General features: G+C 37.2%; 1 long non-coding RNA gene across 2 annotated transcripts; it reads left to right on the top strand.

Annotated features, from left to right (window-relative positions):
* The first annotated feature begins 198 nt into the window (after positions 1 to 198).
* On the top strand, positions 199 to 10555 carry LOC127836130 (uncharacterized). 2 transcript variants are annotated; one of them, XR_008028613.1, is made up of 10 exons: positions 199 to 271; positions 1905 to 1989; positions 2471 to 2571; positions 3078 to 3240; positions 4879 to 4963; positions 5445 to 5545; positions 6053 to 6216; positions 7856 to 7940; positions 8422 to 8522; positions 9030 to 10554. It is a non-coding gene; the product is annotated as an uncharacterized LOC127836130 (long non-coding RNA). The 2 variants fall into 2 exon arrangements; XR_008028614.1 differs by lacking the exon at positions 7856 to 7940 and having other exon boundaries at positions 9030 to 10555.
* Positions 10556 to 15133: the final 4578 nt, after the last annotated feature.

Raw genomic sequence — 15133 nt, 5'->3', positions numbered from 1 at the left:
AATAATGAGAAAGCCATGGCATGATGTCCTCCTCTATGTGTATCCTTATCTCATGTTGAACATAATTGCCAGTTTCAGGGGCCTAACATTTAATTTTATTAAAGGTCTGGATGATCCTTGCCTGACTGCGGGTTTTTGTGTACACCTCAATCCGACTCGTGTCCTGAACAGAGGCCGCAGTTGTGCAGCGCTGTGGGAGACGATCCATCAACATCCTGAAAGGTCAACACTACACTAAGCTGGGAAAATTGATCCTGATAGTCATCCCCAGGTAGTGGAAGAATGTTCACTGAACTACAGAGGAATCACACCCAATGACTTTCCTGCCACGACATTAGTGTGGCCACTCTCGTAGGAATTCCTTAGCAACATGCTCTTTTGCATGGTGACTGTGGACATTTTTGCACAAAACTTATGCTTTCAACACTGGATTTTAAGAGAATACTTAATAAAATGTCGCTAACAGGACTTATTTATATGAGATAGACTATCTGGATGCGCATTAAGTGTCACGGTGTCGTAAGCTGTTGAAGGAGCGATTTGCGCCTGTTTAAGTGTTACTTTTGGGTAGCCGGCTTGTATCATCTTGAAAGCTGAAAATTATGTCTCTCATCATAATAGCATTAATTTTTGTAATTGCAATGTGTATGTTTAGATTGTAAGTGAAGCTTTATAATAATTTTCTTAAAAACATGATTTTAATATGCTGTCAGTGAGTTTTTTATTGAAAAAGTGCTTAAAATTTTTTAAAACGTCTCCTATTTCATCAAGAAAAGTACACTGATTCACAATCAATACTTTATTTGGGCCTTTTGCTGATATATGGTGAATTTTCGCATGCAGTGATACCAGTTTTTGCCATGAAAGTTACGCGTAACAATAATTGGAGACGCAAAATCAGCTGTCGTCCACTTAGACTAAAAATCATCATCCGACTTGACTGCGGCCAATTTAGTCAACCGCTTTAAATGGCCATTTTAAGGCCTTACACCCACCCCATCCGAATGCACTGAAATTGCATATTCATTGTGGAAATAGTTGAAATCTCATGTGGAGAAAGTTTGAAAAGATAGGACAAAGTTGAGTTCCCTTAAGGTTACATTACACTAAATCATTGTGTATCCCTCCGTGGTCCATTCGAAAGTAGTGCCTATTCTTCTAAAGAGTTCCTTTTCTCTCTTGAATATAGCATTTAACAATGTGAGACATGACTTTTGTGGTTATTTGTAATATCCTGTATGTGTCTGGAGTACTTGATGCCTTGGATTGGAAGCTAAACTTAAAAGATGAACTTTTGAGGGTGTGTTTTCTATTGTGTGGGGCTTTGGTCGAAATTAGGATTCCGAAACACGTTTTTTAAACGTGGTTCATTCGACAGCGATTTACTTTCTTAGAAGTTGCGAGACGGTATGTTTTTGATTGCAATTATTGGAAGATGACAGATCCATCTTTAAAATGATACCAGGTTCGGAAAAATTGATACGTCGAAAAGGCCAAAAAAATGTGCTGTGAAAGTTGTCAGTTTTATAATGGGACCCTATGGGAATCGGAATTAGTGTAATATAACCTTTAAAAAGCACATTTACTGCCACTGTCAAGGTCACATGGATTCGTCTGCAAGCGAGACAAGTAGAACATGAATTTTAATTAATGTTTTGATGATTTGGGTGCTAAAATAGATGAGAGGTGTCAATATTTTGGTCCAAATGGATGTTTTAGGTGGTTTTAGACGGTTCCGTATGGGTGGGGGACCTGGTATTGACAAGTAAGGGTAACATTTCCAACAAATCTTAAATGTAAATATATTATGTCCATAGATTGAAGTTTCAGGTGGAGAGTAAGATGAAAATATGCAAAATTACATGCATGCAACCCATTTATGCCATTTTTCTCTTTGTTTGTAGGCCTGACCGTTTGTCCTTGAGCCGTAGATGGTCAACAATCCGCTAGCTGTCTTGCTCTGACTGGTGCACTGGACATGATTTCAATGTGAGTCATCATACTGATTGTTTAATTAACACATGAATTTCAGTTTGTTCGTTAAAGTACTAACTTAGCTGTGTATTTTTACAGTGGACGTAGTGGTGCGGTGCAGGTGGTAGACTAGGTATTTCCATATATACACTATGTTTACAGAATTGCGGCCAGTGGAGCAACATAGCTGATGAGTTAATAGCACTAGTTTTTCAGACAAATAACTTTATTTTCAACCTATAAAGCATATTTAGCTGTAGGTGGGGCCAATTAGCTGTAAGATCTGGCTTTTGTTCTGTTAAGCCCTTAGAGTAATGAATTTCAGAGTGAAGACCATAGCGCCTTTTCCTAGTCAAGTATCGGGCAGCTGTATGTCTTTTCAGAAATGCACATGTCTTTTTAAGCATGTCATTGTGTTTGCTTTTAATAAGATAGGCAATAAACTCATAACCTTTAGACAAATGAGCATCTGTAAATTCAGATTTCACTATTTCAGAGTCAGCCAGACCATGATTGAGCTTAAGGATTGTGCTGCGGATGCAGCCTGTGCAGTTCCGGGAGAAAGTCACTGTCTCGGGCAATGCGGTCTGGTATCAGGTAAGCATTATTGAAAGCCTCACACTTTTGGGGGGTCTGAAGCCTTGTGCTGTCAATGCGATCTGGTTCAAGTACAATAAGAATGCATTCTCAAAGCAGTACTTCATCAGATATGGTTATCTCAAGCTTACAGTTCGCGGGCAGATATGACTTCGATTTGTTCTTGCTAGCAGAACCCCTACAGGCCAAACTATGCGTTAAGCACTATTTTCCACAGCAACCCTTGCAGACAGAAAAACAATACTTAAAATTACTTCTGGCATTTAATTTCTAATTTCCTACATATCTCTTTTGTATGTTTGTTTGCCCTTTTTTACTCTGACATGCCATCTTGCTCACATTGATGGAGCATACCTGTTTTTGTTTAGAGCCAAGTCCCCGGCTGCTCGAGTTTGCCGTGTCAATAATGAGAAAGCCATGGCATGATGTCTCCTCTATGTGTATCCTTATCTCAGTGTTGAACATAATTGCCAGTTTCAGGGGCCTAAACATTTATTTTATTAAAGGTCTGGATGATCCTTGCCTGACTGCGGGTTTGTGTACACCTCAATCCGACTCTGTGTCCTGAACAGAGGCCGCAGTGGTGCAGCGCTTGTGGACGATCCATCAACATCCTGAAGGTCAACACTACACTAAGCTGGGAAAATTGATCCTGATAGTCATCCCCAGGTAGTGGAATGAATGTTCACTGAACTACAGAGGAATCACACCCAAATGACTTTCCTGCCACGACATTAGTGTGGCCACTCGCGTAGGAATTCCTTAGCAAACATGCTCTTTTGCATGGTGACTGTGGACATTTTTGCAAAACTTATGCTTTCAACACTGGATTTTAAAGAGAATACTTAATAAAATGTCGCTAACAGGACTTATTTATATGAGAGAGACTATCTGATGCGCATTAAGTGTCACTTTGTGTCGTAAGCTGTTGAAGGAGCGATTTGCGCCTTTTTAAGTGTTAATTTTGGGTAGCCGGCTTGTATCAGCTTGAAAGCTGAAAATTATGCCTCTCATCATAATAGCATTAATTTTTGTAATTGCAATGTGTATGTTTAGATTGTAAGTGAAGCTTTTAATAATAATTTTCTTAAAAAACATGATTTTATATGCTGTCAGTGAGTTTTTTATTGAAAAAAGTGCTTAAAATTTTTAAAAAGTCTCCTATTTCATCAAGAAAAGTACACTGATTCACAATCAATACATTTATTTGGGCCTTTTGCTGATATATTGGTGAATTTCGCATGCAGTGATACCAGTTTTTGCCATGAAAGTTACGCGTAACAATAATTGGAGACGCAAAATCAGCTGTCGTCACTTAGACTAAAAATCATGCATTCCGACTTGACTGCGGCCAATTTAGTCACCGCTTTAAATGGCCATTTTAAGGCCTTTACCCCCATCCGAATGCACTGAAATTGCATATTCATTGTGGAAATAGTTGAAATCTCATGTGGAGAAAGTTTGAAAAAGATAGGACAAAGTTGAGTTCCCTTAAAGGTTACATTACTCTAAATCATTGTGTATCCCTCCGTGGTCCATTCGAAAGTAGTGCCTATTTCTAAAGAGTTCCTTTTCTCTTCTTGAATATAAGCCATTTAACAATGTGAGACATGACTTTTGTGGTTATTTGTAATATCCTGTATGTGTCTGGAGTACTTTGATGCCTTGGATTGGAAGCTAACTTAAAAGATGAACTTTTGAGGGTGTGTTTTCTATTGTGTGGGGCTTTTGTCGAAATTAGGATTCCGAAACACGTTTTTCTACGGTGGGTTCATTCGACAGCGATTTACTTTCTTAGAAGTTGCGAGACGGTATGTTTTTGATTGCAATTATTGGAAGATGACAGATCCATCTTTAAAATGATACCAGGTTCGGAAAAATTGATACGTCGAAAAGGCAAGAAAAATGCTGTGAAAGTTGTCAGTTTTATAATGGGACCCTATGGGAATCGGAATTAGTGTAATATAACCTTTAAAAAGCACATTTACTGCAATGTCAAGGTCACATGGATTCGTCTGCAAGCGAGACAAGTAGAACATGAATTTTAATTAATGTTTTGATGATTTGGGTGCTAAAATAGATGAGAGGTGTCAATATTTTGGTCCAAATGGATGTTTTAGGTGGTTTTAGACGGTTCCGTATGGGTGGGGGACCTGGTATTGACAAGTAAGGGTAACATTTCCAACAAATCTTAAATGTAAATATTATTATGTCCATAGATTGAAGTTTCAGGTGGAGAGTAAGATGAAAAATATGCAAAATTACATGCATGCAACCCATTTATGCCATTTTTCTCTTTGTTTGTAGGCCTGACCGTTTGTCCTTGAGCCGTAGATGGTCAACAATCCGCTAGCTGTCTTGCTCTGACTGGTGCACTGGACATGATTTCAATGTGAGTCATCATACTGATTGTTTAATTAACACATGAATTTCAGTTTGTTCGTTAAAGTACTAACTTAGCTGTGTATTTTTACAGTGGACGTAGTGGTGCGGTGCAGGTGGTAGACTAGGTATTTCCATATATACACTATGTTTACAGAATTGCGGCCAGTGGAGCAACATAGCTGATGAGTTAATAGCACTAGTTTTTCAGACAAATAACTTTATTTTCAACCTATAAAGCATATTTAGCTGTAGGTGGGGCCAATTAGCTGTAAGATCTGGCTTTTGTTCTGTTAAGCCCTTAGAGTAATGAATTTCAGAGTGAAGACCATAGCGCCTTTTCCTAGTCAAGTATCGGGCAGCTGTATGTCTTTTCAGAAATGCACATGTCTTTTTAAGCATGTCATTGTGTTTGCTTTTAATAAGATAGGCAATAAACTCATAACCTTTAGACAAATGAGCATCTGTAAATTCAGATTTCACTATTTCAGAGTCAGCCAGACCATGATTGAGCTTAAGGATTGTGCTGCGGATGCAGCCTGTGCAGTTCCGGGAGAAAGTCACTGTCTCGGGCAATGCGGTCTGGTATCAGGTAAGCATTATTGAAAGCCTCACACTTTTGGGGGGTCTGAAGCCTTGTGCTGTCAATGCGATCTGGTTCAAGTACAATAAGAATGCATTCTCAAAGCAGTACTTCATCAGATATGGTTATCTCAAGCTTACAGTTCGCGGGCAGATATGACTTCGATTTGTTCTTGCTAGCAGAACCCCTACAGGCCAAACTATGCGTTAAGCACTATTTTCCACAGCAACCCTTGCAGACAGAAAAACAATACTTAAAATTACTTCTGGCATTTAATTTCTAATTTCCTACATATCTCTTTTGTATGTTTGTTTGCCCTTTTTTACTCTGACATGCCATCTTGCTCACATTGATGGAGCATACCTGTTTTTGTTTAGAGCCAAGTCCCCGGCTGCTCGAGTTTGCCGTGTCAATAATGAGAAAGCCATGGCATGATGTCTCCTCTATGTGTATCCTTATCTCAGTGTTGAACATAATTGCCAGTTTCAGGGGCCTAAACATTTTATTTTATTAAAGGTCTGGATGATCCTTGCCTGACTGCGGGTTTGTGTACACCTCAATCCGACTCTGTGTCCTGAACAGAGGCCGCAGTGGTGCAGCGCTTGTGGACGATCCATCAACATCCTGAAAGGTCAACACTACACTAAGCTGGGAAAATTGATCCTGATAGTCATCCCCAGGTAGTGGAATGAATGTTCACTGAACTACAGAGGAATCACACCCAAATGACTTTCCTGCCACGACATTAGTGTGGCCACTCGCGTAGGAATTCCTTAGCAAACATGCTCTTTTGCATGGTGACTGTGGACATTTTTGCAAAACTTATGCTTTCAACACTGGATTTTAAAGAGAATACTTAATAAAATGTCGCTAACAGGACTTATTTATATGAGAGAGACTATCTGGATGCGCATTAAGTGTCACTTTGTGTCGTAAGCTGTTGAAGGAGCGATTTGCGCCTTTTTAAGTGTTAATTTTGGGTAGCCGGCTTGTATCAGCTTGAAAGCTGAAAATTATGCCTCTCATCATAATAGCATTAATTTTTGTAATTGCAATGTGTATGTTTAGATTGTAAGTGAAGCTTTTAATAATAATTTTCTTAAAAAACATGATTTTATATGCTGTCAGTGAGTTTTTTATTGAAAAAAGTGCTTAAAATTTTTAAAAAGTCTCCTATTTCATCAAGAAAAGTACACTGATTCACAATCAATACATTTATTTGGGCCTTTTGCTGATATATTGGTGAATTTCGCATGCAGTGATACCAGTTTTTGCCATGAAAGTTACGCGTAACAATAATTGGAGACGCAAAATCAGCTGTCGTCACTTAGACTAAAAATCATGCATTCCGACTTGACTGCGGCCAATTTAGTCACCGCTTTAAATGGCCATTTTAAGGCCTTTACCCCCATCCGAATGCACTGAAATTGCATATTCATTGTGGAAATAGTTGAAATCTCATGTGGAGAAAGTTTGAAAAAGATAGGACAAAGTTGAGTTCCCTTAAAGGTTACATTACACTAAATCATTGTGTATCCCTCCGTGGTCCATTCGAAAGTAGTGCCTATTTCTAAAGAGTTCCTTTTCTCTTCTTGAATATAAGCCATTTAACAATGTGAGACATGACTTTTGTGGTTATTTGTAATATCCTGTATGTGTCTGGAGTACTTTGATGCCTTGGATTGGAAGCTAACTTAAAAGATGAACTTTTGAGGGTGTGTTTTCTATTGTGTGGGGCTTTTGTCGAAATTAGGATTCCGAAACACGTTTTTCTACGGTGGGTTCATTCGACAGCGATTTACTTTCTTAGAAGTTGCGAGACGGTATGTTTTTGATTGCAATTATTGGAAGATGACAGATCCATCTTTAAAATGATACCAGGTTCGGAAAAATTGATACGTCGAAAAGGCAAGAAAAATGCTGTGAAAGTTGTCAGTTTTATAATGGGACCCTATGGGAATCGGAATTAGTGTAATATAACCTTTAAAAAGCACATTTACTGCAATGTCAAGGTCACATGGATTCGTCTGCAAGCGAGACAAGTAGAACATGAATTTTAATTAATGTTTTGATGATTTGGGTGCTAAAATAGATGAGAGGTGTCAATATTTTGGTCCAAATGGATGTTTTAGGTGGTTTTAGACGGTTCCGTATGGGTGGGGGACCTGGTATTGACAAGTAAGGGTAACATTTCCAACAAATCTTAAATGTAAATATTATTATGTCCATAGATTGAAGTTTCAGGTGGAGAGTAAGATGAAAAATATGCAAAATTACATGCATGCAACCCATTTATGCCATTTTTCTCTTTGTTTGTAGGCCTGACCGTTTGTCCTTGAGCCGTAGATGGTCAACAATCCGCTAGCTGTCTTGCTCTGACTGGTGCACTGGACATGATTTCAATGTGAGTCATCATACTGATTGTTTAATTAACACATGAATTTCAGTTTGTTCGTTAAAGTACTAACTTAGCTGTGTATTTTTACAGTGGACGTAGTGGTGCGGTGCAGGTGGTAGACTAGGTATTTCCATATATACACTATGTTTACAGAATTGCGGCCAGTGGAGCAACATAGCTGATGAGTTAATAGCACTAGTTTTTCAGACAAATAACTTTATTTTCAACCTATAAAGCATATTTAGCTGTAGGTGGGGCCAATTAGCTGTAAGATCTGGCTTTTGTTCTGTTAAGCCCTTAGAGTAATGAATTTCAGAGTGAAGACCATAGCGCCTTTTCCTAGTCAAGTATCGGGCAGCTGTATGTCTTTTCAGAAATGCACATGTCTTTTTAAGCATGTCATTGTGTTTGCTTTTAATAAGATAGGCAATAAACTCATAACCTTTAGACAAATGAGCATCTGTAAATTCAGATTTCACTATTTCAGAGTCAGCCAGACCATGATTGAGCTTAAGGATTGTGCTGCGGATGCAGCCTGTGCAGTTCCGGGAGAAAGTCACTGTCTCGGGCAATGCGGTCTGGTATCAGGTAAGCATTATTGAAAGCCTCACACTTTTGGGGGGTCTGAAGCCTTGTGCTGTCAATGCGATCTGGTTCAAGTACAATAAGAATGCATTCTCAAAGCAGTACTTCATCAGATATGGTTATCTCAAGCTTACAGTTCGCGGGCAGATATGACTTCGATTTGTTCTTGCTAGCAGAACCCCTACAGGCCAAACTATGCGTTAAGCACTATTTTCCACAGCAACCCTTGCAGACAGAAAAACAATACTTAAAATTACTTCTGGCATTTAATTTCTAATTTCCTACATATCTCTTTTGTATGTTTGTTTGCCCTTTTTTACTCTGACATGCCATCTTGCTCACATTGATGGAGCATACCTGTTTTTGTTTAGAGCCAAGTCCCCGGCTGCTCGAGTTTGCCGTGTCAATAATGAGAAAGCCATGGCATGATGTCTCCTCTATGTGTATCCTTATCTCAGTGTTGAACATAATTGCCAGTTTCAGGGGCCTAAACATTTTATTTTATTAAAGGTCTGGATGATCCTTGCCTGACTGCGGGTTTGTGTACACCTCAATCCGACTCTGTGTCCTGAACAGAGGCCGCAGTGGTGCAGCGCTTGTGGACGATCCATCAACATCCTGAAAGGTCAACACTACACTAAGCTGGGAAAATTGATCCTGATAGTCATCCCCAGGTAGTGGAATGAATGTTCACTGAACTACAGAGGAATCACACCCAAATGACTTTCCTGCCACGACATTAGTGTGGCCACTCGCGTAGGAATTCCTTAGCAAACATGCTCTTTTGCATGGTGACTGTGGACATTTTTGCAAAACTTATGCTTTCAACACTGGATTTTAAAGAGAATACTTAATAAAATGTCGCTAACAGGACTTATTTATATGAGAGAGACTATCTGGATGCGCATTAAGTGTCACTTTGTGTCGTAAGCTGTTGAAGGAGCGATTTGCGCCTTTTTAAGTGTTAATTTTGGGTAGCCGGCTTGTATCAGCTTGAAAGCTGAAAATTATGCCTCTCATCATAATAGCATTAATTTTTGTAATTGCAATGTGTATGTTTAGATTGTAAGTGAAGCTTTTAATAATAATTTTCTTAAAAAACATGATTTTATATGCTGTCAGTGAGTTTTTTATTGAAAAAAGTGCTTAAAATTTTTAAAAAGTCTCCTATTTCATCAAGAAAAGTACACTGATTCACAATCAATACATTTATTTGGGCCTTTTGCTGATATATTGGTGAATTTCGCATGCAGTGATACCAGTTTTTGCCATGAAAGTTACGCGTAACAATAATTGGAGACGCAAAATCAGCTGTCGTCACTTAGACTAAAAATCATGCATTCCGACTTGACTGCGGCCAATTTAGTCACCGCTTTAAATGGCCATTTTAAGGCCTTTACCCCCATCCGAATGCACTGAAATTGCATATTCATTGTGGAAATAGTTGAAATCTCATGTGGAGAAAGTTTGAAAAAGATAGGACAAAGTTGAGTTCCCTTAAAGGTTACATTACACTAAATCATTGTGTATCCCTCCGTGGTCCATTCGAAAGTAGTGCCTATTTCTAAAGAGTTCCTTTTCTCTTCTTGAATATAAGCCATTTAACAATGTGAGACATGACTTTTGTGGTTATTTGTAATATCCTGTATGTGTCTGGAGTACTTTGATGCCTTGGATTGGAAGCTAACTTAAAAGATGAACTTTTGAGGGTGTGTTTTCTATTGTGTGGGGCTTTTGTCGAAATTAGGATTCCGAAACACGTTTTTCTACGGTGGGTTCATTCGACAGCGATTTACTTTCTTAGAAGTTGCGAGACGGTATGTTTTTGATTGCAATTATTGGAAGATGACAGATCCATCTTTAAAATGATACCAGGTTCGGAAAAATTGATACGTCGAAAAGGCAAGAAAAATGCTGTGAAAGTTGTCAGTTTTATAATGGGACCCTATGGGAATCGGAATTAGTGTAATATAACCTCTATTCTGGGGCGTATGAAATTCCAACCATCGGAGCGACCTAGATCGGTCAGGGGCGATAATAATAGCCAGGGATATAAATACGCGCATGAATAAATATTGCTTTCGGCTCTTTTATCATCGTCGAAAAAAAACGAAAATAAAAAAAATACGTTTTCAGAAATCGCAATAAAATTTTTTGGGTCGGGGGGTAAAAAGTGGGTCGGTCGGTAAAGGGCAAACAAACTCAATTTTAATTTAGGCCTTACATGCAGTCAAGATGCAAAGGTTTATATCCAGTCTGTAAATAATTTTAGATGTCAATTGTCCCAAATTTGAAATCCGAAACATTTAGCCGAAAGTCTGAGGCCGTATGATAAAGCGAATAGAGGGCAGTGTCTCCTCCCCCTAGCTTACTGGTTTTTTTTATAGTCTTTCTAGGTCCAATTCTGGTGAGTACAATGTGAAAAATTATCAACCAGACCATCCGTAACATCGCATGTGTATTCATCATTCTAGATATTTTTTTATCAAGAATGTCGAAAATAAATTAAAATCGACAGATAATACCGTATCCGGAAACAACTGTCCAAAAACAATCAATGTAAGTCTTTGCACGTGAAATAAAATATGCATAACGTTTGACTGCCAAAACTGAAAACCAGTAAAAAGTAACCAAGCAACTATGCTATCAATATATAATTTGGTTGACATATTCTATTAAAATATGATATTGCAATGCGTTTATTCGTCAATAGATCATTACAAATCCAAGATGGCGGACATTTAAAACATTTGTAGACTTGTATGGTTTTCTGAAAGTACAGCAAATTGAACAACCTGGGTAGATCGGCATTTTATTTGCACGGAATCAAAAAAAAATTTTCATTCAAACTCTCGTCATGTCAACATAATCGGAAGGGTGAGGAAACACGATACGAAGCTAAATAAACCCTCTAAGGTATGGTTCAAACGATGGATGAAAATAATATTTTTGAGCATTTTTAATTTCAAAAGTTCGAAAAATCAATAGCCCAATCGGGCTAGTACCCATTGAAATTCAGTAGCCCGAAACAAGATCAACTAGCCCCGGGCTAGTGCGAATTTCGAACATTGTAGAGTTATCAATAATATGCATATTCTACATGGAAAAAGTGTCATAATTCTTATAAAATGCAAGTGATACAGTTGTCTGCTCTTGTATTTAGGTTGGGGTCATGTTGGTTAAGAAATATGCAAAATATGGAAGCAATATGTCAAGGGACATAGGAAATATTTGGGGTGGTACGCAAACTATAACATTTGCACGCTAACGCCAATGCCGGGGTGAGTAGGATAGCTCCACTTTATATATTTCATATATAATAGTCGAGCTAAAAAGTAAATATACTATATTATTAACAACAAGCTTACCTCAATCACAACTTTAATACAATGCTTATAACAATAAAGTTACAATGATATTTCATTGATTAAAACTAACTTATTACTATTGGTTGCCCGCACTGGCAACCATCTTTAGTATTTTGGTTGCCCAGATAAAGAATAATGAGCCCAGAAATATGTACATGTGTATATTATACTTTCTTTTAATAAAATAATAGATAATTAAATAAATTTGCTGACATTGCACTACTCAATGTTTGATGTTTTATTATGAGCCTGAATTTAATTATTTCCTATTCCTAAATAATGAATGTTATTTAACTAGTATTGATCCATGGTGGTCAATTGTTATTCAATTTTTATTGCACTGAATTGTTTTAAGCTTTAAAAAAAACAAGTTGCCCGGCCGGACTATCAACTTTGGAAATTGAGTTGCCCAGGCCAAAACTACTTGTCCTGGGCTCACGGGAAACCACTAATTTTCATCCCTGTATCCCCTTTCATTTTCTGTTCTTCCATCCTATTCTCAAAATGAATTTTAAACCACAATACTTTATAATAACATTTGTATTGAATGCTAACCATATTATGACCCAAGAAACAATTTTACAAACCCGTAATCCAGGCGCAGCGAGTTTTTTTTATTTAGTTTACCATTATCAGTGTTCTCTGTAAGACCGGCAGCGGGCCATTTCACCGGTTACATTTACTTTAGACGCCAACTACTTTCCCCAAGTATATCAAGTAAAATGTCACAAATGCTTTAGTTTTACTGCATTGTTGCTGGCCATATAACTGGCTACTCAAATTTTTTTGGAAAACACTGAATTATGCATGACAAACACACAAAACTTAAAATCTTAGATTTGTTTTTAAAATAAATTGACACTTCCAGCTTGTCGCCATTAAAATCCAAAGATTCAAATAATTTTCCATGAGATACGTCAACAATTGCTTAATCAAATGAATGAAAAATAAAAGTAAAGAAAGCCGGATTTTACATAAATTCCAGGTTGATAAACACAACAAGGTAAAGGTACCTTGTAGTCGGTGAGATATAATAATAATACAGTTAGTAAGGCTCGTACCCTGGGTACGGTAAATATACTAAAATGTACCCGGGAATTTTAACACTAAATCCGTTGTTGTCGGCTATTTTGTACAAATATTAATATATGGTCACATTTATGTCAATTTTCTGTTCAATGGCATTTATATTATCAAAACTCATTGTTAAATCATTAATGTGATTTAATTTTAAATCTTAAATTGTTAAAAGTCGCATCATTGTATGACGTCGTCAAGTATAATATTTTCCGCGACGTTGCACATTCACTTTTTACCGCCATAGATTTTTTTAAAGAAACATTATTTGGTTTGCGAGGTCCGTTAAATTGTGAACACCATATTCGGTATTTATATTATGTTTTAACAATTAATTAATGCTGTGTAATAAATATTGTTTAAGATATTTCGATATTGATTGAAAATGCTTCAAATTGTTATTTATGAAACCTCTTATTCTAATGAGTGTATGCTATTATATTATACTTTAAAAAGCTTATCTGTTGTACTATAATCTTATTATTCATTTTTTTATTGATAATTTCATTTATTGTAGAGAATCGTCAATTTTACATCTAGTCGCCAATGCTTGTTGTCAGTGTTAGTCGTAAATGCTTGTGATCATTGTCGTCAATGTTAGTCGTCAATCCTTATCGTCATTATACATGAAGGAAATAAAAGCAGAAACAGAGATGTATTCTTGATTACTTGCTTATTCCTACGGCGTCCTCTCAACACTCATACTAAAAAGCATGTTGATGCAGATTTTTTAAAAGAGAAGTTTGTTTAAGGTAAACAATATTGTTTTACTTTAATCGGTAGCATGTTTAATGACATCGGATTTTTTGGCAGATATACAACTCGGATACAATCTATTATTTGCGGGTATGTTTAAGTTTATTTACCGTACCCGGGGTACATGTAAGTAAAGTTACGAGTACCCGGGGTACATGTACCGGTAAGTAGTACCTGAGCCGAGAATGATCAATCGAGCCTAAGTAAGTGAGTGATGTATGGGATAACATGCACTGAGGGTGTATATTTTTCATGAACAAGTCAATTGAAGGTGTTAGAGATGCATTGATCCATAAGATTAAAAAGGGTAATTAACCACGGGCTTATTAAAATTAAAACGATGACATTACATTGTACCAGCTGTTTATTGTTGTATACTGTAAGCTTGCAATATTTTAAATAATGTAAACAACTTACCTTGTATTAAGTTGGCACATTGTTGTCAGGTGTAGAAACTTTTTATACTTATTTCTGTTAAGTTGCACTGGCTGAACCAAAAGAATTATGTAGTCGTTTCTAAATAATCACGAAACAACCTACTTATGCATATATGCTTGCCAGTTACTGAGTTTGTGCATTTCCATTCATTATACTATCGGCCTTGGCAAACAGCGTAGACTCAGTCAGATGAGACGCCGTGTGATGTCTGCTATTTCGTTACGCAGATTTCCATATCCACTGGTGTTTTTATGTCAAATGTTATGGTTTTCAATAGATCGTATACTTATCTACAAAACAGCGAATTAGCGTTCACTTTACATCATTTTTAATTATGTTATTTTGTTAATACTTTCTCGCGTTCTTTTCGAACCTGTATTGGCAGCCTTTGGTCGACGCCGTCTGCTATTTCGAATGCTGAAAATTTCCATATCCACTGGCGTTTTTTTATGTCAAATGTTAGTGTTTTCCAATTGATCGTATACTTATCTACAAAACGGATAAGTAGCGTTCACTTTACATCGTTTGTGATGATGTTATTTTGTAAATACTTTTAAAGCGTTCTTTCTGTCGAAGTCGGCCATTTTGACGGGTGTGAAAAAATACCGACGTTCCCGCAATTACCAAAATCCCCAGGAATCCCCGAGATCCCACGAAATCCCCATTAATATTGATTATTTATCGAAAAACTGCGTATTTTAATATGGATTGTTGCGAAATACACTGAAATCACTAATGAAACATTGTTTTTATCAAAGTTTGATTTCGGGGATTTCGGTAGGGTATCGGTATATCCACATACCGCATTTTGTAATTCCGGTTATGTAAAACTTGCGAAACTTTTTCGTGATTTAATCAAAAACTAGATTTTTCACAGGTAAAACGCCTACGCCAACAGGTAGATCGCATTCTTGTCCATATACATGTCAAATTTCAGCAAAAGTAACAATCTGAACGCATCGGACAGTGGGCTAC

Source organism: Dreissena polymorpha, chromosome 6, assembly GCF_020536995.1.
Source record: "Dreissena polymorpha isolate Duluth1 chromosome 6, UMN_Dpol_1.0, whole genome shotgun sequence".
In the NCBI taxonomy this organism is placed as follows: Eukaryota; Metazoa; Mollusca; class Bivalvia; order Myida; family Dreissenidae; genus Dreissena; species Dreissena polymorpha.
This window is presented reverse-complemented; position numbering and strand designations above follow the sequence as displayed.